Below are 26,555 nucleotides of genomic sequence, written 5' to 3'. Positions count from 1 at the left end.
CTTCCCTGTTCAGGTGACCTAACAAATATCATCATGTAATTTTAAAATTACACGGGCAATGTTTTTCTCCCACACACATCTGACCCTCAGAGAAGATTTTGGTATAAAGGGCAAAAAAGTAGCCAACACCTTTTCAGATCCAGGTTTTATCAAGCTAAAGATAGAAATTAGAAAGCCCAAATAGAAATTAGAAGTAGTAACCACTCAGTGAGGCTGAAATCAGCCTCATCCACACAGGTCAACAGGAGCCTGTCCCAGCCTGCTGATGTTGGAATCAGTTTGTGGGGCTGAAATTGTGCCCTTCAGTCCAGGGCACATGGCACAACACCCTGCTGCCACCACTCCTTGCTGTCTCCTTAACAACTGAGAGCAAGAATCTCTGGACCATCATGTGGCTGATGTGTGAGATGCATGGTTTGAACCGGTAGCTTGCAGGGCCTTTAGCGAACCACCTCAGGATACCCCAGAAGTAAAAACAAATTCCCTCCTTTGATATGTGCTCATTCCTTAAGGCTGGAGAAGGTGGAATGCAGAAGCCCACACAGGACTACAGGAACATCTGAACTTTACTGCAGGAAAACTGTGTGCCACAAGCCAGGATTCCAGTTACAGAGTTAAAGCTTCCATGAGATTGCCCCAGGCAGAATTCTCTGCTCCAAATTATAACAGACCTCTCAATGTCCTTAAAAATAATATCTTACTTAAGCACTTTGTTCTGCAAGTCTGAGCTGCTAGAAAGCCAAGGAGCTCAGTACAGACACTGACACAGAACAGGAGGATGCTCTGTGATGGAAAACCCCTCTGGGCAAGAACATCATCCATGGTGGATAGCAAAAACTGCTGGTGGGGATGTGCTACTGCACAACACTTCACAAGAGCTTCAAAGAAAGCATGATCTGGCAAAACAGACATGGGAACATTATTCCAGGGCACTTCCAAAATGTGGGAACAGCCATCATTGCACCAGAAGGGAGGACTGGATGAAGGCACACATGTTCACCAAAGAGGGGAGCACCATATAAGCTGTTAAAAACCTCAGGGATGGATCAGACAAGTAGTTGATGCCTCAGGGTTTAGCTTTTATATTTTTCAGATTCTGTGCTGCTTTAGTGTGTACTTCTGAGCTTCATATGAGGGCATGGTGAGTTCTCTGCACAGAGCTGGGAGACAAAACAATTCCTGCTCCAGCTGGGGACCAAGGACAAATGATCCAAATCTCAGGCCCAAGAGCACAAACAACGTGGGCTGAAGAGAGAAAAACAAGAAGGATGGGACTTCATAACCTAAAGCTGTAATTGGACAATTAACTCCAATATGCAAGTGCCCAGAACTGATCCAAGTGAGAGACCCCGTGACTGGTCATCCATTTTGTGACCATTTTGGTTCATCTTGGGTGCAGCCCTGGCTGGGCTCTTGTGCTGCCCAAGATGCATCCATTGAGGCCTTTTAATAAATCTCTACTTTATTCTTTAGCTCTGTCCAGCCTCTGTTCCAGGTCAGCCTTCACAAGGCACCACAGTCATTAAACACAGTGGATAGCAATATCAGTTTACAGCTTGTGAGCAAAACTGAGCATTTCAAACTTAGCTTCAGTCTCAGTGTTTATCTGTGGCTGTGAGAGCAGTTGAGATGGAAGATGTTAGAAACCAAACATCTCTGAAACACTGGAGAAAGTCACCTATGCACAGCTAAAACAAACCAAGAAATCCTCTTGCAGCAGTTTGTATGAATCAAAAATAAGCATGGAACATGAGAGGATCCTGTCCGAGCTGATGGCAAGCACAAATTAAGACATTAAATCTCTTTCATTTCTAAAGTTGTGAGACTTTACATTGGCTGAAGACCAAGGGATGATGCAGGTATTGTTACCAGAGCATACACTGATGTAAGGCACAGAAACTTCACCAAATGTAGGGATCTGAGCCCCACAAAACCCACAGACAACTCTGTCCTGGGCAGAGAAGAGCTCTGAAAGTAAAGAAACATTAACTTAATCCTGCTTTTCCTTCTCCAGCAAAGCTGTGTGGGAGGATATTGTTCAAGCACAGAACCAAGGATGAAATCCAAAAAAAAAAACCCACGACCAAAACCCAGAGCTTGTAACTTCATTGAGGATTCATAAGGCATAACAACACCAAACAAAAGTTTTTCTCTTTGATGCTTCCATAGCATTAAACTCATTTAGAAAACTGAAGCAGATTATACTTTGTGCTTTGCAGATAAAAGCGCCATTGTAGTGATTTGGATGCAGAAGGGCTTTGCTCTGCCAACACCACCATCCCGGTGGCGCAGAGCAGAGCCCTGAACCACCAGCCCAGCTCTGAATGGGAGCCCAGGGCTCGTTGAGGACCAGGGGCTGCACTCCCCACCCAGAGCCAGCAGAGATCTGCTGCTGCTGAGCAGGGTGGGACAAAACCATCACAGGATCACTCCTCACCCTGCCCAGCAAGGGCTGCGAGGCTGCACAGCCACAGCCACCAGTGCAGCACGGAGGGCAGGCTGGGGAAAGCTGGGAAAACAGGGCTATTCCTTGAGAAGCAGAGCTATTTTGGTGGCCTGCTTGTTGCAATAATATGCTTCTTTAAAAACGTAAGAATAAAGAGCAAGGAAAAGCAAGAGCTTACATCAAAGCCAAATGCTCCATTGTGCCTTCCCCCAGGAGGGAAACAGAGATAGCCCCTCACACTTCTGAGTCTTACACATAAGAGGAAAACACAGAATAAGCTGTTTTTACTGAAATGACTGAAATACAGGACAAGGCTGAACTTCAATCACAAAATTTATTTTTAAAAGATTATAAGGAATTCTTGCAAACAACTTAAAATACTTCTTGTTTTCACTTGCGACTATTTCATACCAAATTATTTTTTTTGTTTCCTTTCTTTTAAGCTGCAAAAGCCCAGACCAGCTATAGCAGTAATGGCAGTGTGAGTTATTCCATCCCCGCTTTCATATTGCTTTGGTCCAGTACTGCAAACTGCCAAAGGTTTTCCTTGCAAGTCTTTTAGTGTCTTGTGTTTTGGGTTTTTAAATTCCAGTCCTTTCAGACAGAAGGTCTCGGGGCTGCAGACAAAACAAGAAAAATACACCTCCTAAAGGCTTCAGAAACAGAAAGCAAAAATATATTTAAAGGCAGGGTGTGTTATCTTCTGGATTTTCTGATCTTGGGCACTTGACTCATGTTTCTTAAAGTTATCTTAAGGCCAGTGACTTTGCACTCAACAACTTCAATGAGAGATTTTTTTTAAAGCTCCGCTTTTCTTTCTTTTTTTTTTAATATTTGAAAAACATAACAGAAACCTTATATGAACCAAAGTCCACAGAGCCTGAGTAAACCCACAGGTTATACCCCCTAAAAGAGGAATGTGTTTGATCTTTCTCAGCCTTTTGCCTACAGATGTTGTGTCAGCAGTCAGCTGAACATTTCCTTGCTAGTGAGATCACCTCAGATTAGAACAATTTTGGAGAATAAATTCATCTCTGCTGTCAGCATCACAGCAGAAATTAAAGAAGCCAAAATAAAAATTAGAGACACATAGATAAAAAGGCAACCCCCCAATCCTAACCTGTGCTTTGGGATCACCAAATCTGCACTGACAAATAACAGCACTGCACTATTTCACCCCAACAGCACCTCCTGATGACACTGCACCAGAGGTGAACTCCTGATTGCATTATTTTCCTGACATTCTTTGTGAACTCAGAAAATAGGAGGCCCTCAATGACACAAACGGTACCCAAAGAATACATGAGAAAAGCTATAACCCTAAACAATTCTGGACAAGACAAGAACTTGAAAGAATTCAAGAAATATTTTCTTAGACAAATATTATTTAGAAAATTTCTTTATCAATACAGGTAAAAAGAAGGACATTTGCTGTGGTATACTTCACACAGACTCATCAAAACCAAAGCCATATCCACCCCTGTGTGCCTGGTGTGCTGATTTTTATGAGTTTTAGCCTGATTTTTGAGTAAAAGTCTCTGTGCATTTAACTACCTTCCCCTCTTCCTGCCATGCTTCAAGGTGCCTCACTTGCAGAGCTGATCCAGTGATAGCAACAAATCACCAGGGAATTCCTGAATCCTTCCATTCCTCCTGCCAGGATATCCATTATTTTATGAGTTGGTTTGTTGGGTTTTGGTTTTTCCCCCTTTTGGTGCTTTTGAGGTTTTTCACAGAGTACCAAGCTCTGCACTGTGCTTTGTGATCTAAGAACGGAGCCTGCCTGCCCTACCAGAACACTTTGCCATGTCAAACTAAGATTTCTTCCCAATTTATCACCATCCAGCTCAGGCTGGAAGGTAATAACTTTTCTGTACATGTATGTGAATATATTTGCACCAATATATATATATATATAATCCATGCATGGTTTTGATCTAAATCTACTTGTCATTAATAAATAACTCAGTAATAATTTATTATTCTAAAAAATTTAAGGGCAAAAAAAAAAAAAAAAGGAATAACAGCAGGCTTCTGGGTTTGGGTCATTTTTCTTATCACAATCTCTGCCTTAAATCCCTGTTATTTGTGTAAGGACCTTTCCACTGGAAAAGGTCTGGGAAGAATTGAATGCTGAGCACCATTTTCCTACATGACTTCTTTTTAAAAATAACTTCCACCCTTCCTTTTCCCAGTGACAGCTGTATCCTGGGGTAACACCAGGTTCTTTCCAAAACAAATGTGGCACAGCTGCTATAATTTATCTTCACAGCTCGTAGCTTAGAGTTACAGACAGAAAATACACTTAACAAGGGAATATTTCCACTGTGTGTTCCCACATGCTGCAGAAGTTTCCTCAGTGCAAATTGCCGGAAAGGGTTGGAGCAGCCCTACAGTGACTAAACCCACATTATGTTTCTCCACAAAATTTGGAGGGTTGTACCTAGTTTTGGTGAGTTCTCCAGCCTCTGCAGCAGGAAGAGTTTCTTTTTGCCCTAGGCAGAGGAAAAGGCTTCTGAAAGTGTGAATAAACCAACAGAGAGCTGCAGGAAGGCTTGGCTGGGCTTTCTAAGAAACTACCTCATAAAATCCCTGCAGTAAATGTCCCAGGTCCAGAAGATTTCATAAAACAAGAGTCAGAAAAGGAGCAGCTCTTGCACATCACTTTCCTCTGGCACAGGCTGTGTTTTAGGGGTGCCAGCACCCTCCAGCATCTCACTCACAGATTTGCTCACCACATTTGCTTGCAAATGCTAAGATGGAAGGAAGGAAATAATTATTACTGTAGCTGCTTGGGAATAGTTCCACAAACTTCTTTCTAGTTTACATAAGCCTTCAAACATTTTTACACGTTCTGAGATTTCACTCAGAAAAAATAAAAAGATGGACTCCTGAAAAAACAGCTGTGGGCTAGAAGAGCTGTTTGCATCTAGCACTGGTTGAGTTATTAGGCTAGCAGGGAAAGAGAGAGACACCATGTTACTCTCAGGATCCAACAGCTCCTTCTATCACACCAAGATAAAAATGTGTGAACATCAACCACATGGAACACAAGTTCTTTGTTTTTCTTTCCCTAATGAACTCTGCAAAGAATGCAACATAATTATGCCTCCAAAAGAAACTACTATGCTATCAGAGATACTAAAAAAGCTCTGTTCTTTGGCTGGAACCCATCTCTGCAAATGCTGTCACAACAGACTCCAAACTGTCACTTCAGCAACTGCCCCTCACGGGAAAAACATATTTCTTCTAATTAGGCAAAATTCTAACTCCGCATCTGAAGAGTATAATTTGATCTTTTCTCTAGAAACTCATTAACCACTTGAGCTCAATTATTAACATTTGCATTAATAACTCACTGAATTAACTACCCATTGTGTGAGTGCAGCTCCTGCCTTGGCAGGATGATGCTCTGAGGAGCTTCCAATGCTCTGGGGAGGTGGTGAGGGCCATGTCCACCTCAGGAACTCCTCTGAATGTTGCAGAGATGGAGTTCCTGCCTCTGGGGCTGCCATCAGCTCACCAGATGGCTTTGGGCAGCTTTTCCTCTTTTCCTTCCCCTTCTACATCTGTTTAAGACAGCGAACCCACGAGCAGGGACTTCTCCTCCTTCCCTCCAGGATTAATAAAGTGCCCAATACAGGACACCAAGGTAAAAATTGCAATAATAACTCCTGGCAAGGGTGAAGGGTATTAGCACCCAGCTCCCGATGCTGGGTCTGGTAACATGAAGCTCCCAATATGAGAAAAAATAAATAAAAACTTTCATGCCTAGGTAGTGCTTAATGCCACAATTATTCATGCTGGGGCTCCTGCAGGGCCCAGAGCAGCAAGGAACCTGCTGAAAGCCCTGGGGGTTCTGAGATAAACCCAAACTACACTGATTCCTTGATGGAAACCTTTCATGGCAATAGCAACCCATGATTTATTCAGCAAGAAACAGGTTTTCAAGCAGTGTTGTAAACACTGAACACACAGACATGCTTGCACCTGGCCCTGGTTATGAAATGAGATGAGTTACAAATCCAGGGCACAGTGGGGTGAGGCACAGTACAGCCTTTCAAATGCAGAAATGTATCTTCAGAAAGATATTTCCTCCCAAAAGCTCCAAAATTTGAGTTTAAAGGGGGAAGGGAAGGGAAGGGAAGGGAAGGGAAGGGAAGGGAAGGGAAGGGAAGGGAAGGGAAGGGAAGGGAAGGGAAGGGAAGGGAAGGGAAGGGAAGGGAAGGGAAGGGAAGGGAAGGGAAGGGAAGGGAAGGGAAGGGAAGGGAAGGGAAGGGAAGGGAAGGGAAGGGAAGGGAAGGGAAGGGAAGGGAAGGGAAGGGAAGGGAAGGGAAGGGAAGGGAAGGGAAGGGAAGGACAATATGCACACACACATACACAACTAATTTCTACTTTTGGTTTAAACCAGATGAGTATGTACATTCCACACTTTCCCAAAAGTAAATGTTCTACAGGTCTTTGTCAGGTAATTTCCCACAACATTTATGGGTGAGTACCTCCATGTTAAGGATTTCCAGAATCCTTTTCAATTCTCCAGCTGGTATTTGCTTCAGTGTTTTGGATATGCAGTAATGTGTGAACCTCAAAAAGCTGAAAGGCTCCAGCACCAGCTCTCTGCTATTTGGATATTAACTCAGACATTTTTGCTTCACAGCAAAGGAATGTAGCAAAAGTCAATTTTTGTTATGAGATTTGACACACTTAAGCAGCCTTAAAAAAAATTTAAAAATCAGTGCTATAAAGGAACTAGCAGAAAAAAGAAACCATTCCAAATTGCCAGTGCTATGAGATATTTTCAGATGAATAAAGGCACAAACTTACGCAAGAGCTTCTTGTAATATCGGCTTGCGTGAGACTCGGCTGCTTTTGTTATTCCTGCAGTTGGTAAATTCAGGCTTAACAATTTCTGAAGTCCTCTGGCTTTTACAAACAGGTGTGATTGACAGCCTCTAAATGCTCTGCTTTTCATAACAACCATGATTGACAGCCCTTTGGTGCATAGCCCAATCAGCCTAACAATGTTATTGTTCTCTAATAATTACCTGATAATTTATTTTTTCAATGTGTTGCCGTTAGTTATGGTTCAACTGAGAGTCCTCTGAACTTCCCAGAAGTTTATTTAACTCGCACAGATTTGGGGCTGCCTCTCTGGGAGCCTCCTTCTGTGGTGGCACCGGGATTACACACGCTGCTCCCCAAGGTGCGCAGGCTGTCACTGCGCCTGTAAGCGACGCTTCCCCTGGCACACAGAACACACCAGAGCCCCAAAAATGTGACAATCCACGTGTCATTCTGGCACGTATCACCCACAAAGTTTTTGTGCAAAGAGAAATGCTTCTCAACCGAGTATTCCCCGGAGCATGGAGAGCACAGCTCGCAGTGTGTGCGCGCCCAGGGCCAGAGCCCCGCGTGGGATGCTCGGCTCCACTCACCACAGTTTGCTGCCTCCAAGCTGCTCGAGATGGCAACTCGGTTAACCTCTGCTGAAAGCAGTAATTGAGGCTTTTCTGCTACAGAGAGATCATCCTCGAGAACACTCAGCCAGGGAAACTGACTTGTGTGAATCACATGAAGAAAACCATGACCTGGCAGGGTCCCTTTTCTGGTAGCTACAAAATAAATGTCTGAAATTGGAAAGTGTGGGTTTTTTTCATCTCTTGATTTTCAGATAGATGGGATGGGAGCAGGAAGGAAGCAGCAAAATAAAAACCCACATTGCTTCCAATTTCTGAAACTTTGTGAATATTTTTTCCTTGAGTGTGTTGAAAAACATGATAAAGGCCACCTACATTGCAAGAAGGGCAAAAGAAAGATTTCTGTCAGAGGGCTATTGGAAGTATATTGTGATGCATTTAGTTACTCTTAAAAGGGCCAATGAAATAAAGGGAACCCTTAAAGAAGGAAGCAAGCTCAGTCTTAGTTTTTCCAAATATCCCCAGTTTTTCAATGAGGGTACTGAAAAAGTAAATAGAGAAGGAGAGAGCTGGGACTTTGCTCTTCAAAACCACAACTGCAGAACCTGAGCACAGCTTTGCAGTTCCCTTGTTGGGTCACCTCTTCAAGAACTAGTCTGAAGTTTGGCCTCTGCACCAAGCTACCCTGTGCATCACCAAACACCCTGCAGACCCAGGGCATGGATTTGTGTGTACAATGCTGTAATACAGAGGGTTTGTGCAAATTTACTGCAAATGGAAGCAAGGACACAATGTATAGACTGCATAGCCAAACGGGCTAATTCTGCTCATAAACATTTGCTCACAGAGATTCAGGGGCTACACTGGGGCAAATTGAATGGTTAGACCATTGCTATTTGTTAATTTACCTTTGAGTACTTCTGAATTTTAGCCACATATATTTACTGAACTGGCCATTTCCATAATGTATTAGCCATGAGCACAATCTCTAATTATCTGCTGAGCTCATTTCTTTACTGAGTGTTTTTCCCATCCTGTAAACCTATTGGGCATTTTCTTAAAGTTGGGTTTAGGTTGACAAATCATGTAGAGAACAACAGTGAGGTGATGAATCATTGCAGTGACAGCACTGTCTCACTACAGGCTGAGCAAAGTATTCCTTGCATACCAGATACAAAGCAGAGGACAAAAAACTCAGCCATCTGCAGCTTATGCCAACATCATGAGCAAGAGCTAAAAACAGCTTCCCACAGATCTTAAGTCAATGGTGTCTCTGACACTTTTTTCCAAGGACTTTCAGGATGCATTACTGAGTTCTCAGCTCAGCACCCTGCAATCCCTCGCCTCCAGCTCAGGCTCAGAGGCTCAGTGCACTCATCTCAATTGCCCAAAGTCTGGTTTGGCACCTAAAATTCAGTTTTTCCACATGCACACAACTTCTGCTTGCTCACCAAAAGGCAGCTCAGAGAACAGAATAATCACTGTGGGGAGAAAACCTTTTAGGGGTGCAAGAGGGTGGAAAGGACCATGTGAAATGGAGATCCACCCCACTGCTAGGAATAAGAATAAAGTCTCCAAACAGATGAGATCAACATCCTTCTCTGCTCTCTAAGGCACAGCAATGTATGAGAAAGAGGCTCTGTGAAAACAGCAGAGGTCCTGGTTTGCAAGGGATCTCTTGCAGAGCCAACACTTTAAAAGAATTATTACAGCAATGGGATTTCTTCTGGTGTTTCATATCAGATTCCCAGACATTGTTTTAGCACAAAGTGACCCCTGCTAGGCACACAGTGCCATGGATCCTGTCATTCCTGCCCTTCACAGATCAAGCAGCAGTGGGTTGGCCCTGGCTGGATGCCTGGCTGGATGTCTGGATCCTCCAGACCTTCTCCATCTCCCCTCTGCAGCTGGACAGGGGAGAGAAAACACAACAAAGGGTCCAGGACCCACGGACAGAGAGAGCTCTTGGCCTTGAGGTAACTCTGCACAAAGAAGAGGGAGATGAAGGAAGCACTTCATGCATTTTCAGGATTAAAAGTGAGCATCAGAAGCCACATCACCAACTGGGGCATTCACATTCTCTGAAAAAATCCCTTTGCCCAGGATTTTTCTCCTGGGAATCCCAGAAGCCTCAGAGAAAAGGAAAACAATTCTTATTTCATTTGCTTCTCCTGTGTTTTGCTCCATTGGAATGTGTTTGGAAATTGTTTACCCACAGGTGATTGTTCCATTGGATTCTGCTGTGAGTTGTTTTCACTCTTTGGCCAATCAGTGCCAAGCTGAGACTCTGGAAAGTATCACAAGTTTTCATTATTATCTTTTTAGCATTCTGTAAGTATCCTTTCTGTATTCTTTAGTATAGTTTAGTATTCTTTAATATAATACAGTATAATAAAGTATTAAATTAGCCTTCTGAGAACATGGAGTCAGATTCATCATTCCCTCCTTCATGGGCACATCCCAGCAAACACAATAACCAGCTGCCCACAAACACCATGAAGAAAACCCTGCATGTGGAAGAAGAGTGGAAGAAGAGTTAGAAGCATCTAACAGCTCACACCAAGCAGCTGCAAAGCACAGTGTGTGCTGTATTTGAGATACCAAACTAAGAGAAATTAATGCTGGTATGAAGTTTCTTCCCTGCAGTGGGTGGGACAAGCTTTTCCTTCAGTTTTTGCTGTGTTTCAATTCATTTACCTCATCTTGCTCTCACCAGTTCTATGATGCAATCCCCAAAATCCCAGATGAAAAAACTGTCCAGAGAGATTATCCAGAGAATAATCAATAAAATCATTTTTTCTTATTCAATACAAGCTACTGATTCATCTAAGTTTATTCAACAATTCATGGCCCTCAAAGCAGTTTTGATGACCCCCACTTTCATTTCATAACAATGGAAATCTTTCCCTAGCACTGTTTCACTGTGGGAAAAAATTGAATAATGTCAGCTAAGGACATCTTAAATCTTGAATAAATTACTTTTACTCTCTCTAATAATTACTTTCCAACAGATATACTTCCAGCATCCTCTTCCCATTCATATTTTCTTACATTCACAATCTAAAACCAGATGCTAATAAATCAGCATCTCTCTGATTTACAATTTCACTAATTATTTATGAGATCAGCTAAATCACTTTCATTTAGAATTACAGCCTTAGTTACTCGAGGCAGGATTTTCTCACAATTAACATTTTTTAAGCTGCCTTAAAGTAAATAATACAATAACATTTAATCTCTGTTCAAGGTCCAAATATATTATTAATAAACGATTTTAAACGGGCAAGAACATACTTAATTCTAGAGGTATCCTTTTAATCCAAAATGAATTAAACAAGAATGGAAAAATAAAAAGGAAAATAAAAATGTGCTATTGAGCTAAAAGACCCTGAAAAATGTATTTTTACATTCCAGTGATAACACAGAAACCAGCCTAGTTTTGTATCTTCTAAAATGCTATGAAAAATGAACAAATTAATCCTCTCAATAAATTAGATAAAACTTAAGGTGCTGAAAGAGGCAAAGACCTTCAGCTGCCAGAGGTTAACTCCACAGGGGAATGTCACAGCTTTGGCATCAGAGCCCAGCAGGTGACACTGCTCCACATGTCACACCAGCTCCAGGAGGGGCTCTGCCCCACTGCTGACTGCACGAACTCCCTTAATCGCCTTCTGAGAACTTGTTAAAACTTTTTTAAAGTGTGTTCATATCATTAAAATAAATTATTTTCCACTCTGTCAAACAATCACCTCTGCTGCCCATAGGTGCAGTCCCAGCCTTCAACCACCCAATTTGGAGAATTTCCCCAAACTCCTGCTCCATTCCTCTCCTGTCCTGACCCCTCCCTCTCTTTCACACACTAAATTTTCACAGATTAAATAACCTGAAACCACATCTTTGAAGCAGCACCTTCCCTGCAGCCCAGGTTTCAGGTCAGGAGGTTCTGGGTGAGTGCTGGGGAGTGAAGCTGCTGGGTGTGAGCAGTTCCAGATCCCCAGCCCACCAACAGCTCCTCCCGAGGCAGAATTCACACCACTTGCTCCTCACAGATTAGCACTTGACTGTTCAATCCATATTCCTCTGCTTCAGTTCTCCAAGAAAAGCCAAGAACTGAGGGGTTTTGTCAGTCACCCTGAATCCTGTCATTTTTGACAACAAAACCACATTGCTGAGGGTTTTTTTCCCTTTGGTTTTGTGGACTGTTTTTCTAGCCTGAGGATTTTGGCCAGAAAAATTCTCAGCAAAGTGAAAGAGAATGGAGCAATGATATTACTTTTGTCCCATTTCCAGGCAGAGTGGCAGAGAGCCAGTTCTCAGAATTTTTCTCAGAAGCCAATTGATTCATGTTTGTCTCAAGTCCCAGTATCCTTGTGAGAAGCTGTCACAGGGCAGCCAAAATTGCTTCACCTACAGATGAAAGGCCGCTCTCTTTCAATCATATGCAAAACCAGGCAAGTGCCACAGAGCAAACAGCTTTGCCCAAAATTCAGATTGCACCCAGAAGTTCACCAACTATTAGTCACTGCTGTAAATCAGCATGACTAATCAGCTCAGCTCCACATCCTGATGACACTGATGGATTTTCAGGAGCCCCAGGACCCATCCAACAGGGCCAGGGCAGCTCTGGTGAGCTGCACAGCAAGTGCAGGGTCATGGTGGAGAGGCCTCCCCAGAAAATGCTCAGCAAGTCTTGCTTTAAGCCAAGCTTGAAGGTGTCCTGTGACCAACACAGCCAGCCTCCCACTTTCCTACCTGGCCAGTGGCAGGAGCCATGCAAGCTGTCAAACTGGATGGGAAAGAAAGAGCAAAATGGAGAACACCACAACCTGGCTTTGCATCTTGGAAATCAGCTTGTCTTAGAGAGAAATGGGACTACATTTTAGACATTCTTCAGGTGAACTAATTCACCAGACTATATCTCAAAGTATCTTTATAACACCAATATATAGGTATATTCGAAGGAAAACTCTTACAGAAAGCCTAACAGCTAATTTTGCATGATTCCTTCATTACAAGTTCTTACACAGCTTCTCTATTATCTCAGGCTCTCAAGCAGCTTTTCAGACACACAGTATCTGTACAACATGTAAACACACTTATGTTCACTTTAAAAGCAGATAAATCAAGGCCTGATATCTTGGAAATAAAACCTGGGAGAAGCAATAGAGCAGACACAATGCCCCAGCTGGGTTCATCCTGGATTCTCTCTCCAGAAAGCCTGGACTGAATACACCCAAGATTTTCACTCTTTTAGCTCAGCCACCAGAGCAAAGCACACCTTTCCATCAAACTGGAACTCTTTGGTAATCACTCTGCTGGTCAGACTAGAAGCAGTAACAGAGAGACAGAGGAGATGGCGAAATTAAGACAGTCGTGACTATTTCACAGAACTTTCATGCTTCAGCGCTGTGCCATCAGACACTGAGGGAAAACAGGATTTTGGGCATGTTTTGGACTGGAAATTCATCATGCCTGAAATTCAGCACTTTGGAATGAGCTGTATCAGCTCACTAGCCTTTTTCCTTTTTTCTGTCTTTATTTTATTGTTTTTTCTCAGCTGGGAAATATCCCAGCTAATTAATGAGTTGAAATAGTCACTAATGGATTCAGTGAAGGCAAAAATTAATGCAAGAGGAGTGGTGGGATCATAGAGCCATGAGTTAAGGCAGGGTGGGGGAACCTGAAGAGGACCCTTCCTTTTAAGAGCAGCTAAATGCTCAGCAGTTAATTGAGCAGAGGAGCTCAACCCATCTTATTCAACTACAATGCAACCTGAATATCACTGCTGTCTGTGCAACACTGCAGCTGCCTGGCACAGCCTAAGCTCGATGCCTGAATTTCAGCACTCAGTGTGAATGTCTGAAAACAGTCTGATGGCTCATGGACCATTTCTGTTGTGAATTTAAAGCAATTGTAATGTCTGAGGCAGTTTCTTCAATGTCCATAACTGAATTCAAATTAAAAGCAACAACCAAGAGACACGAGCCTAACTATCTCTGCCTGAGGCAGAAGAATTGATGTATTAACTGAAGGATAAGGTGGAACACATTGTTCCTCAGGAAATGCATTTGCTCCAAAACACATTAAGACTGTCAACAATTTGGCTTGGATGTTCACAGCATGGTACACCAAAAAAAAAAAATCATTACTGTGCCCCAGTATGCAATAAAACCAGGCTTCAACACAGACAGCAATGCTCTAGAGAGAACAAATACATGGCCAGCAAATCAAAGAAAAATATTGGAATCATAAGGGTTTAAATTTTGTGGTTGATTTGGTGTGACAAGTTCCAATTAGATGCCAAGGTTCCTTCTGGCATGTGAAAGCAGTGCTTGATCCTGGTGCCCACAATCCCCATGTCTGCATCTCCTCTGCACCCACCCAGCACGTGGGGACCAAGGCTGCCCTCCTGCACACCCTGCCCATCACAGGCAGCCCTTCCACCACCCAGGCACTGCTGCTGCAGAGCCCACATCACCTGGGTGAGGAACAGAACATTATGGACAAGAATTCTGCTGGAAAGGCAGTGCTGGGCTCTGGCAACCAAAATAAACCCAGTACTACAAACTGGGACTTTGCTGTGTCTTATCACCAACCAAAACACCTACCTAAATAATTATTTAGTGTTCCAGGACTTGCTTGTTTTACTTATAGCAACATTGAAGAAAGAAAAACCAGGCCTGGACAAAAATGCAGTGCATTTTCTATGCAGGAGAATAAAATTTGCTGCTTGCTCACCAAATGACAGAGTGGCTGGTGTTGGAAGGGACATGTGGAGTTTATCCAGTCCAACCCCCCTGCTCAGGCTGGTTCACACAGAGCAGGTGTCACAGGAGGGCATCCTGGCAGGTTTGGGTCTCTCAGAAGGAAACTCCACCATCTCTCTGGGCAGCCTGCTCCAGGCTCTGTCACCCTCACAGAACTTCTCCGGCTGTTCTGATGGATCTCCCTGTGTTTCAGTTTGTGCCCATTGCCCTTGTCCTGTCACTGGGCACCACTGGAAGGAGCCTGAGCGGGTTCTTGTACACAGAGCCCAAAGAAGTCAAGGGGAAATGGATTGCTGCCACTGAGGGGTGGAGCTCACCACAGAAACAACTTTGGATATTTAAATGACACTTTTTTGCTGCTGCATCCAACCTATTATGTTAAAAAAAATTCACCAAGAATGGTTGATAGGTTTTCTGTTTACCTGCAGCAGATGATATTTTTTGGGGTAAGTGGAGTGTTTTCTGCAGAGGTTTTAAAGAAACTAAAAAAATCATTGAAGCCAAACCAAAGCAGAGCCATCAACTATAAAAAGAATTTCCTCCCTTCTTTCAAGCCAAACACTTTGTTAAGAAGAAAAAGTCCGAATTTTCAGTCTAAAAGTATCAAATAATGGGATCACAAGCTGAAGTTCATGCTGCACTGGAAATTTGCTGTGCCCTGTGAAACCACTGGGTCTGTTCCCTGCATGGTATGACTGCCTCACTGTGAGCTGGAGGCAGAACAATCTGGTGGGTGTGATGTTTTTCACTTCTCTACAGTTCCTCTCGTTGGAAGCTTATCTTCCCTTATCTTCCCTTCTACTTACTCCTTCAGTGACCTTGGAAAATAGAGATAGAGATCACAGAAGCAGAATCCTGAAAGGATTATGGCTTTTATTATCTTACCATTGGGAAGCTGATTAAAAGCACATATCCTTTCACAGACTACCCTGCCATTAGCACTTTCAGCTCTCTTAAAAAGGTCACTGAGCAGGATATTAAACACAATCTTAAGTACTGAGCACTCTTTATTCCAGTACAGGTGTTGCCATGGCAAATGTTGTAGGAAGTTGTCTATCCCTAGTTCAGGAGTCCTATCTTAATTCCTACACAACACAACAATGGCAACAAGGATTGTGATAAGAAAACCTCACTGGCCTGATAGCGAGGCAAGGAATTGTGCTGGGTGATGGATAGTTACATAAATACTGCTGTTTTATCTGCACAATTTCAGCCAAATCTCTGCTCTGTGATGGCCCCTGAGCCACTGCCCAGGCCGCAGTGACAATATGCTTGACGTGGTCTGGGGCCATCAGCAATCCAAAGCCAAAATCACAGCATGAAATCCTGCAGAGATCACCTCACACCTCCACAAGGCCAACCCAAGGACATTGTACAAGGTCTGAAGATGGGGCCTGTGCTGCCTTCCCATTATAATAGCAAGCTGCCTTCTAATGGCATTTCTCTTGAATCTATCAGCTGCTTCGGCATCAAGCAGGGTCTCCTGACGTCTCCTGCTGCCATGCAGAATGGCAAGGTGTGAATTCAGAGAGTCTCTTAAACCCAGCCAGAGGTCAGACAGGGACAATAATGCTCCCAGCCTCTCCAGGCTCTTCCAAGTACCGGTTATAAAACCAGTGTATTTAAGAATAGACTGCAGCAGTCGTCTCCATAAGCACCCAAGTCCTTGTGTGTGGTCACACATCCTCTTTAACCCAGCAGCTTTTATTCCATACCTGGTCTGAGCAGCACCAGCTCTGCTGGAACACCAGGGCTCTGTGGTGTTTAACTGAGGGAGAGAGCACACTGCCAAATGGACAGAAATAACTCTCAGGAGCAGAAGCTTTTTGGTTTTTGGCTGACATTAATCCATTGCTGCTCTCAGGGAAGAATCCCCCCACAAGTTTCCAGAGCACTGAGTCATTCCCATCCCTGGAGTGGATCTGGTGAGGGTCCTGCAGGGTGGGCACAGGGAGGGGAGGGAGCCCTGCTTGCTGACAGCTCTTATGCAATGCAGATCACCCATCTTCCTGCAGCCACTTGTGGGTGTCAGGAGAAGCCAAGAATAAAATAAACCAGGAAAAGCCTCTGGAAAGGTCTGCTGAGCAGTGAGCTGAAAGGAATATCTCTCAAGGTACAGCGAGCACACCCCGTCTTCAGCTCAAAACACAGCCTCAGGTGACCTCTGTTATGTGATAATCACACATTGCACTCAAAATCACTGATTGACCTGCCCAGGATGTGTAAAAATCAGCACAAAAAAATAGACATTAGGAAAAAATACTTACATTCCTGTCTATATGGGATAGATTCGAGCTCCTAAGCTAAAGAAAACAGCTAGGTGCCCCCTCCTGCTCATTAAAGGGAGTTGTGAAGCAAATTGCAGCATTTAAGATCCTGCTTACCCACAAGCCAGATAAATTCGAATTTCTTTTTCTCTTTTTTTCTTTTTAACAGCTTGTCTCAAACAAGCTACAACAACGTGCATCTCCAGAAGTGAAAGCAGGTCAGCACTGCTGCCATCCAGAAGGGGAGATGGTCCATTAAAAGAAAGAAGCCAATTAAGAGGCAATTGGGCACTCCTTGTTAGGAAGACAAGGGAGAAAAGGAAGGAGATAAGGAACATGACTGTCTGAGAACACCCAGTGTCCCCAGCAGAGGCTGGAGCAAACCTGGGGCTGTGGATGAAATTCATTCATGTCCTTGCCTGCAAACTGAGGAAGCATGCTATGATCAGACAACAGAAATTCAAAATAAAATCAAAATCCAAGCAACAGCACTGTGTTTTTGTCAGCTTTAAGCTTCTGGTTTTCCTTGTTAACAAGATCAAGAAATTTCTTTGCCAGAGAAAGCTCTAATTCTGTAAACTTACAAAAGTTTGTGAAAGACAGGATTACTGATTAACTCCTGATTAATGCTGCAGCTTTAGGGCAGTGTAGCAGCCAAATTAATACTTAAACTGTACATGCAGGATTGGAAACCAACTGTTAACACTCCTGAGTCTCCTGCAAAGCAAGCTTGCTCTCAAGATCTTCAGCATAAGCATAATAGTCAGGGTTTGGTCCCATGCACTGTAAGCACAGTGAAATTGTGGCCATAAAAACCCCTGAGAGCAAGGTGAGAAGGAAGCCCAAACAATAAAAGGTCAGGTCCCATGAAAAGCTGGCCTTCACTTTGCTGCAATTGAATTTTTTGCAAAAAAGAAAAAGTTGCAATCCCTTTCAAAAGAAAATGTAAGGTGTAACCTAACCCACATCCACTGCCAAATCAAAGGTCAATAATGTGAAATGTACCTTTCTATATTTTCCAAAAAACCTGAATATACTGGATCTGTTGAAGTGTCTAGTACCAGCTAGAATCAAGAACAGCAGAAGGTAAATTTGGATGAAAAGTCTCTTCTGGAATGTACCAGATAAGGCTTCTTGCAATATCATAAAATATATGGAGAAGAAGCTTTTAATTCAGTTGTCATTAAAGAGTTTCAATTCATTCCAGAGGGGGAACAAAAACACAAGCACATCTCTGCTCAGCATAAAAAGCAACAGTCTTTGTAATGGAGCAGAAGGACTCACACTTTTCTCTCTTTTTCAGAAATAAAGCTCTGTAAACACTGGGCCTACTGTCAGTCTGTACCTTCATGAATGCCTTGGTGCAATGACAGCAAAGCCACTGCCCTGCACTGCTCAGACAAGGCACACAGCCTGCTTGGACCTGGTCTCAGAGCAAATCAGGAACAGGACATGGCCTATCTCACCATGGGCATGTTTGGAATTTGAAGAAATTACCTTTCTATTTTAAATTACAAAAACAATCATCCTAAATCTGCATTCGAACCCACAAATGGTACCTAATGGAATAACATGCTGATTAAGTCATCAAACAAAGCACTCTGGTGCTGGGAGCAGCAAGGCACCAGCTGCTTCTGAGAGCAACTGTGTGTGTCAAGGGCAAAAAGTGACAAGTTTTCAGTTCACATCCAGCTACCTGTCCTTTTCTGCACAAGAGGACACAGGCACAGCTCACTCGGTCAGAGCCTGGGTTTGATCCCTCCGTGCCCTACACTCTTTGATCCTTGGGGTCCCTTCCAACTCAGAATATTCTGTGATTCAAATGTGGAATCAGCAGGAATGTCCCTACCCAAAGTGCACAGAAGGAAAGGAACCTCTGCCTGTCAATTAATTATTTAAATCACTCGATGCAAGCCTTATGTTCACAATCTGCAGCGACACGGAGAAACATAAGCAGTCCAAAACCTCTAAGGACCTTAATCATTACAGAATATGCAGGGGGAACTTGTTGACAACTGCAGCAGTCATTTAAATCTGCTGGCACTTTTGGGAACAAATGGCTCTGTATAAAATCCAGCTGGAGCTGGCTTCCCCTGCTCCTGGTCCAGAGACAGCAGGGCCAGCAGGACATCCCCACCTCCAGGGCAGGCAGTGAGTCCTGGACACCATCAGTGGAGCACACAGGTGTTTTCTCTCCTGAGAAAAGCACAAAGCAATTCTCCTGCAGCTGTCACTGAGAAATGCTTCCCCCAGACACAGCTTGTGTTGTTCTTCACAGCGTTTTCACTGCTGGACAGCAACCATGGGTTTTTTTGTGGAAATAGTTTCCCCTCTCCAAAATTACAATTCTTCACTGTTAAAATCCACGAGTTTGGTGATGTTAAAGCTTTCTGTCTCCCCACCAGAAAGTTATTTTATTGTTAATTTTTGGTCAAAGCCCAACAAATCAATCCCACCCATCGGAGGAGGATGTGCTGCAGCAGTCTGAGACTTCACAAGGCTCCAATCACCACTGAGACTTCCCTGGAGCCTTGACCTTGTCTGCAGACCTTGTCTTTCTGCTCAAGTGCTGCTCAAAACATCCTTCAAATAGCTACTGATTTTATAGTATGTAAACTTCAAAACATTTCTCTGAATTTTAAAGGACAAGGATAGTACAAGAAAAATCAAGAGGATGAAAGACAAGACCATGCAAAGGAGATAAACAATTTCGCTATCTTTTTTTAGGTTAGGTGTACAGAGTGTTTATGAAGCTAGTGAAAATCTTCTAGATGAGCCCTTAGGGCACATCAATTTCAAATTATTTTCTTTCTGCTCTCTCCTCACTAACATTTCTCAAAAACAGTGCTGAAAATAGTTGCCAGCAATGTAATTGAGCCTGCGAGGAGCACCATAAAGGCTTCTGTACCTCAAGGCACATCACTTCTGCTCCTCCTTTTATTTTTCCATGTATTTAATTGAACTTGGCAGTAACCTTTAGCACATGAAACCAAGATGGCAAAACAGTAGATTTGATCTGTGTGCTGAGTCTGGACTGCCTTGCTGTGAGCTGCTGGGGGAAGTGGTGCCTGGAGATTCCGGGGTTTGAAATGGAGACATGCAATAACCTGTCCCCCTGCTCCCACTTGGTGGGAAATTTAGCCCCACATCTTTTCCATGTAGCAGCCAACAGCAAAAAAACCAGGATAGTACACCTCTGCAGGGATTTTCCCTAAATGACATGTAACTGTTGATAGGGAGCACTGAGTATCTCACTAGCACAGATAGAGGAACATGATCCTTTACCATAATCCTTAAGCTTTCAAAATATTGCAAACCATGGGCAAACCAAATAAAAGCAAAAATATAAACTATCCATCCAAAACCTTGCATTAACATTATATCTACAGACCAGTCTCTCCTTCACTTTATTTTATGCTGTGTTTCACCCCAAACTTTATGTTTGCCAGAAAGATTTTTCAAAATGAAATCAGTATTTTTTGTGTTTGGCTGAACTCCAGCACTGCAGGACATCCTTCCTGGCTGGAAGGTACAGAAACAACTCTGCTAAATGTGCTCAGGACCACAAGCATCTTCCCATTTGCACAGAGAATAAGGAAAACCTCTAAGATAAGGGCCTGAAGTCTGAGATTCGATTAAAGTTCTAAGACTCACCACATATATCTAATTAGCAGAACATAGTGTACAGCCTAAGAGAGGGCTAACCTTGTGTGTTTGGGTGAGAATGCCCTGAACTGGCACAGCTGGAGGGCAGGGAAGGACACCAGAGACCCCTGGAGCCTGGGCTGTGCATTGTGTGGGCTGGCAGGCAGGGGCTGCAGGCAAACACCCCCAAACTGCCCCTTCTTCCCTTTGTACAGGAGAGCAGAGATCAGGGCCCTGAGGGAGGATGGACAGGGCTGGGAGGGCAGCAGCGTCTTCCTCACCTCCCAGTGCCTTCACTGCACTGCAGCAGCTCAATGTCCAGCCCTGCAGCACCAATCTCAAATTAAAAAACATTACTAGTGCACAGGATCATAGAAGATGGGGCAAAACCAACTCGGTCCTGAAGTTGCAGAGGAGAAGAAATTCTGGCAATAATGGAAGGACATAATCAGTATTATTGTCATAAAATGTCTGTAGTTACTGCACTGGCAATTTTTCCAAATGGGTTAGCTTAGAGACTGGCCTCTTGCACTGATTACCAAATTATTTTCTTTACAAAGGACTAAGTGGCTCTGTTTTCCAGATGAATAGCCTGAAGCCACTTGGTTCAGAGCTTCAGTCCCCTGAGATTCATCTTGGACAGTAAAGAAATGAGACAGATGAGCACTAAACTACCCTGTGTGCCAATGCAGCAGTGGCTTGGCTGATGAGAACACTTTGTGTAAAGTACCACTGAATTTAAAACAAAGACAGAGGTGAACTGAGCCGAGTTGAAAGTTAGAATTAGTCAGAAGCAGTATTTGGTAACAAAGCATTTCTAACCAAATAAAGCTTCCTGAAGAGAATTTTGGCTTCACCACATCTCACTTCATCTGGGAGAGCCGCCTTGCCAGGCAAATTAGGAGCAGCGTGCTGGAGCTGGAACATTCCCAGCCCAGCCCTGCCAGAATTCTGGCGTGCCCTGCTCCCAAGGAGCAGCAGTTTCCTCACCTGGACACACGGTTACACATTGCCCCAGCCCTTGCTGAGTAAGCAGCACTTACTTTTTCCTGGAAGGAGAGCACCTGTGCTCAGGGAGGGGAGCTCTCTGCAGCCTCCTGCACATCTGGCGGGTGGAGCAGCAGCTGGCAGGGGCAGGAGCAGCAGCGGCCGTGGGTGAGCAGGGCGAGGATCCCACAGAGGCCCAGCTCTCCTCCAGGTGCAGCAGATGGGGCAGCACAGCAGGAACAGGGGATGCAGCCCCTCCGAGCTGCTCCAGAGCAGGCTGGCGATGAGCTGGGCAGGTTGGTGGCTCAGGGCTCTCCCAGCAGGAACTCAGTGGGCTCTTCCCAAAGCACTCGGAGCCTGGGGTGGCACTGGGCTGAGCTGCTCACCAGGGAGGAGACTCACACATGCCAGGGAGACCTCTGGGGATAGAGATGGAGAGAGAGAGGGGTGAATGGAAAACAATGTTTATGCTTCAAACTTAAATGTCTGTGGCTTTTCTAGAGTATGTTTGAAACATCCCAATTAAATCAGTCCATTAGACAAAATGCCATTAATTGGACAGCTTGGTCAGCTGTGGCTTACTCAGAATTTGTTCTGGTTTTAGTATTTTATCATTAAACATAGTTCTGAGTGATTCAAACCTCACAACACCAAGGAGAAATTGCCCATAATTAACATATCCAAGTGTAAGCAGCTTTCATCATACAAACACGACAAGTGCTCACACCACTCTCCCCCACTCCACTTCACTTGTTTGTTTAATCTGAATTTCTTCTCTGGGCTCCACTGAAGCAAACTTGCACTGGTTTGAAGGGTTCCTCTGCAAACACAGCAAACCAGCTCCATACAGGAAGGTTTAATCTGTCACCAGAGCTTTTCAGCAATCAGATCCATAAGCATTAGCTTTGTTAATTAAAGTAGCACATCTGAAAAATTAGCAGAAGGGAATACACTGGCATATTTCTGTGCAACAGGGAGAATTTATATCTTCAGCAGTCACCAGTGGACTGAAAAAAGCCAGTAGAGCATGCCACATGATGCTGCAGCACCCCTGGGCTAGAAAGACAAGTAATATGAGTCATTTAAAAACCAGAAACATTCAAAAGATCATTGAAAAGCTACTAAACCTCACAAAATCAAATAAATACATGAATCAATTAAAACCTCTATGAAGCATCGTAATTGAATTTTGCTGTAGTGGTGTCACATGGCTTTGCAAACTGCCCTTCAGTAATCCAATCAAAAACTGGCATGTTCCCATCCCTGCTTACTCTCCCTGATTAGTCAAAAATCAGAAGGAAATAAAAAACAAGGTGGAGGGATTCAGGAAAAATAAATACTAGGATTTCAAATTTGTCATGTTTTTCTTACTTATGAATCTTAAACTTATTTATCCAAGACAGTGGATGGCATCCTTCTGCAAGAGTGAGTTGTGGCCATGAGCCACTACAGGTATCATGGAACACAGAATCAGAGGCAAGGGGAATCATCCAGCACGGGAGCCCAGGCCAGGGAAAAGCCTGACTCACCAACATCTTTTAATAAAAATCCTTTCTTTAGGATTTTTCCCCCTTCTGAGAAGCTGTGAGGCCTCAGGAACAAAATGAAAACAATGGTTATCTGCTGCTGTGGAATGCAACAGGTGCATCTGTGATTGGTCTCCTGTGGATGTTTGGATTTACTGACCACTCATGGCAGAGCTGCTCTTGCTCTCTGCCAGGACACAGACTTTTGTTATTCATTCTTATTCTAGTCTTAGCTTATCTAGCCTTCTAAGAACTTTCCCTTCTCTTTCTTTTTAGTATAGTTATAATGTAGTATATATATCATAAAATAATAAAGCAAGCCTTCTGAACATGAAGTCAACATTCTTGTCTCTCTCTCATCCTGAAACCCTTGTGACCACTGTCACACCTGACACTCTGAACTGAACAGATCTTGCTCCAAAACATCCCTACTGCACAGGCCAAGAAAACAAAATGGCAAAACTGCCCCCCTGCACCCTACATCTCACACAGACCCCGGGGCTGGAGCAGCTCCAGGGAAGCCTCCTTGCAGAGGCTGTGCAGGAACCCAAGGAAGCCAAAATCTCTTCCCAGGGCTATATGAGAGGGGGAAGGAGCAGCAAAAGCAGCAGCAGCAGCACAGGGAAGGCCGGGAGTGGATTTGTGTTGGCTGCAGCAGTGTCTGCCCCAAACCAGCCCCAAAGCAGGATCAGCAGGGGAGCAAGAGCTTGGGGAGGGCACTGACATCTGTAAGCAAAGAAAATGGGAAAATTACTGATGTAATTGATGCCAGCTAACCCACAGACCTACTGTCATACCAATATACCAAATATCAGCCCATCAGTGCTCTCCAAAGGGAAGGAAGCCAGGCAGGAGGCACAGAAGATGTGCACAGTGTGTTTGTGTTTAAGGGGGTCCTGTGATGGACCATCCAATGCAGGTTCTTGGCTCTGCATCACTGTCTGCTTTCAAGTTCCACAAAATGTCTGTCTTCAAAAAGTCCTTTTTGCAGCAAAAGTGGCTCTGAACTGGTAACTCCGCTTCACCAGGCCACCCAATACGATGTAATTTATCCTTCACACAAGTGACAAACCCCAGCGCAGACTTTGCTGTGCTACAGTCCCAAGGCCCTCCCTCAAGCTGGTGACCCTGCAGCAGTGCCAGCTGCTGAGATGAGCCCATGACAGAGCACAGAGTGCAGCAGCTGCTCTGAGCCTTGCAGGAGTGAGAAACCCCAGCCCTACACACTGCACAGGGCCTCCTCCTCTATCTTTTGTAAAATAACCTCTCAGGAAAGCAATTTCCAAAGTGACTGCTGCTGCTGGTGACACACAGCTAGGTGAAAGAGAGGATTTACAGTGATTAGAATAGATCAGATTTATGGACTAACAGGATAGGCCATGTGTGAAGCAGGGAATGAAATGTAATGAGGCCAAGAAAAAATTAAACACATGCTCTATTCCAGCCTAAACAGAAGTGTACAAGTACACAGGAAACACAATCTAAAACAATTCACACAATGCTTCCTAGCAGTATAAAGAGAAAGCAGAAAAGGTCTTGCAGCTCTTCAGGCTTCACAACACAGAGAACAAACCAAGGGAAGTGTGTTGAAACATCTGTCTGGAATGCACAAAGAGCCTGTCAGTCTCAGGAGCACTTTCTGCCACACTGAAAAATGTGAGACACTGCCAAACAGCCTTCCAGAAGGTTCAAACTCAGCCCTGAAAGATTTCATACATACTGTGTTATTTAGGCAACATGAGCATTTTTGCAAAATTAAACCTACAAGTTACATTAAATCACCCTAAAGCTTGCAGGACCTGGAGGCTTTTAGGCATGTGACAGATAAATGCAATAGAGAAGCTGTTTCTCAAAATGAAAAGGGAATAAAAGTGGCCTACAGGAGAATAGGAAAGAGAAGCCAGGAGTTGGAACTGGTCCTTGAAAAAGCTTTGGTGGTCTGGCAGTGGGGCTGAGCCATAGTGCAGAAAATGCTGTGCCAAAGGATGTTCTGGGTTAGCAAATACTGCTGGGGGAACATCAGACTGCAAATGACCTATTTACAGATAGGGATACCCTTAACACTGAGAAAAAGCTCTTTGTGCAAGGTTTACATTTACATACATGCTTAACTTTTTATGTGTTGACTAGTGAAATCAACTGGGATGACCATGGGCTTCAATTTAACATGTTTAGCATCATAAAATGCAAGGGCATTAGCAGGTTGGTATGCTTTTATCTTTTTATTGGTTCACTGAATATTTTTTGCAGTTGTGTAACCTTGGTGCAACAGGAAGAACTGCAACTCCCAGAAAGCTTAGAGAAAATGCAAGACTTTAAATTACTATCAGATGCAACAAAATTTTTCTTTACTGGAGAGCCAGTAAAGAAAAGAGGGCCTCATTTTTAAAGGCCCTCTGTATTTTTCTCATTAAATTATTTCCTTAATCACAGCAACTTCTTAGCTCTATTCCTGACCAGCTTCTTTATTTGGCTCAGAAGTAAAATTATCATTCAGATATTAACAGTTTTGCTGTTCAAAGTTTAATCTATTTTTGAACGCTTAAACAAAGTCAATAAATATTTAAATTAAATATAATCTGCACTTGCTTAGTGATTTTAATTAAGAATTAAGTTGCTGTTCACTTGAAAAGTGTAAGTTTAAAGCCAATGCAATAGGAGAATAATGTTAGAGCATTTTAGACTCTCTACCATTATAAATATATTTTTCAGTATATTGCAAGCTGAGGTTAGCACTGTAGTCGACGCTGCTACACAATTACTCAGACTTATCTTTCAAAAAAAATTACAAAAAACTTGAATACTTAACTAAATTTTGAACTTCTTTGACTGAGGCACAGAAGAGCGTTTTACTCAATTTTACCCCCATTTTTATTTCTATTTTGAGTTCAGTTCCTTCAGGATTCCCTCCCTGAGCCCTCTGGGTGACACAAAGGAGTCTCATGGAGATTTTTATGGCTTTAGGAAGAAAAGTCACCTGTGCTGGCTTCACACAATTCTTCTCAAGCAAGAGTGTTACAATCTTGTTTAAAACAAAAACTTATTCCTTGCACGAGGGTTAGTCAGCTGCAAAGTTTTTCTCTTGTAGTCCTCAAACACGTAAAAATATTTCTTCTATTTGTTCTAGTCTCTGAAAGTATGCCTGCATAGACCGTAGTTGCATTTTTAACACAACATGGACACTGTATTGGATGATTTTTTTTATTTTTTTTTTTTGTTTAAGGGACAGAGTTTGATGTGGGGGGACAGGCTGTGTCTGCCCTTTACTCCAGAACTGGGAACCAACAAATAGAACCCTAAAAACCAACCAAACAAACAAAAACCCAAGCAAACAAACAAACAATCAAAAATTCCCACAAAACAAACAAACAAAAAACCCCAACCAAGCCATAAAAGAAATAATAAATATTTAAACCCAGTTTTGGTAATTCTGGATGTTACTAACTAAAGCAAAGGAAAATTTGTATTTTGCAGAGTATGGCTTCAGTTTTCCTCTGAGC

At 43.3% G+C, this 26,555-nt stretch overlaps 1 protein-coding gene across 5 annotated transcripts in view; it reads right to left on the bottom strand.

Moving 5' to 3' along the window:
* HTR2C (5-hydroxytryptamine receptor 2C) overlaps positions 1-26,555 on the bottom strand; it is a 222,670-nt gene that overhangs the window by 55,605 nt on the left and 140,510 nt on the right. For all 5 annotated transcript variants that reach the window (XM_063170468.1, XM_063170466.1, XM_063170470.1 and 2 more), the window contains one exon: positions 21,586-21,948. The gene's annotated coding sequence lies outside the window, so the exon portion shown is untranslated. The remainder of the gene's footprint in view (positions 1-21,585; positions 21,949-26,555) is intronic.

Source organism: Melospiza melodia, chromosome 16 (genome assembly GCF_035770615.1).
Source record: "Melospiza melodia melodia isolate bMelMel2 chromosome 16, bMelMel2.pri, whole genome shotgun sequence".
NCBI classification, from domain to species: Eukaryota; Metazoa; Chordata; class Aves; order Passeriformes; family Passerellidae; genus Melospiza; species Melospiza melodia.
This window is presented reverse-complemented; position numbering and strand designations above follow the sequence as displayed.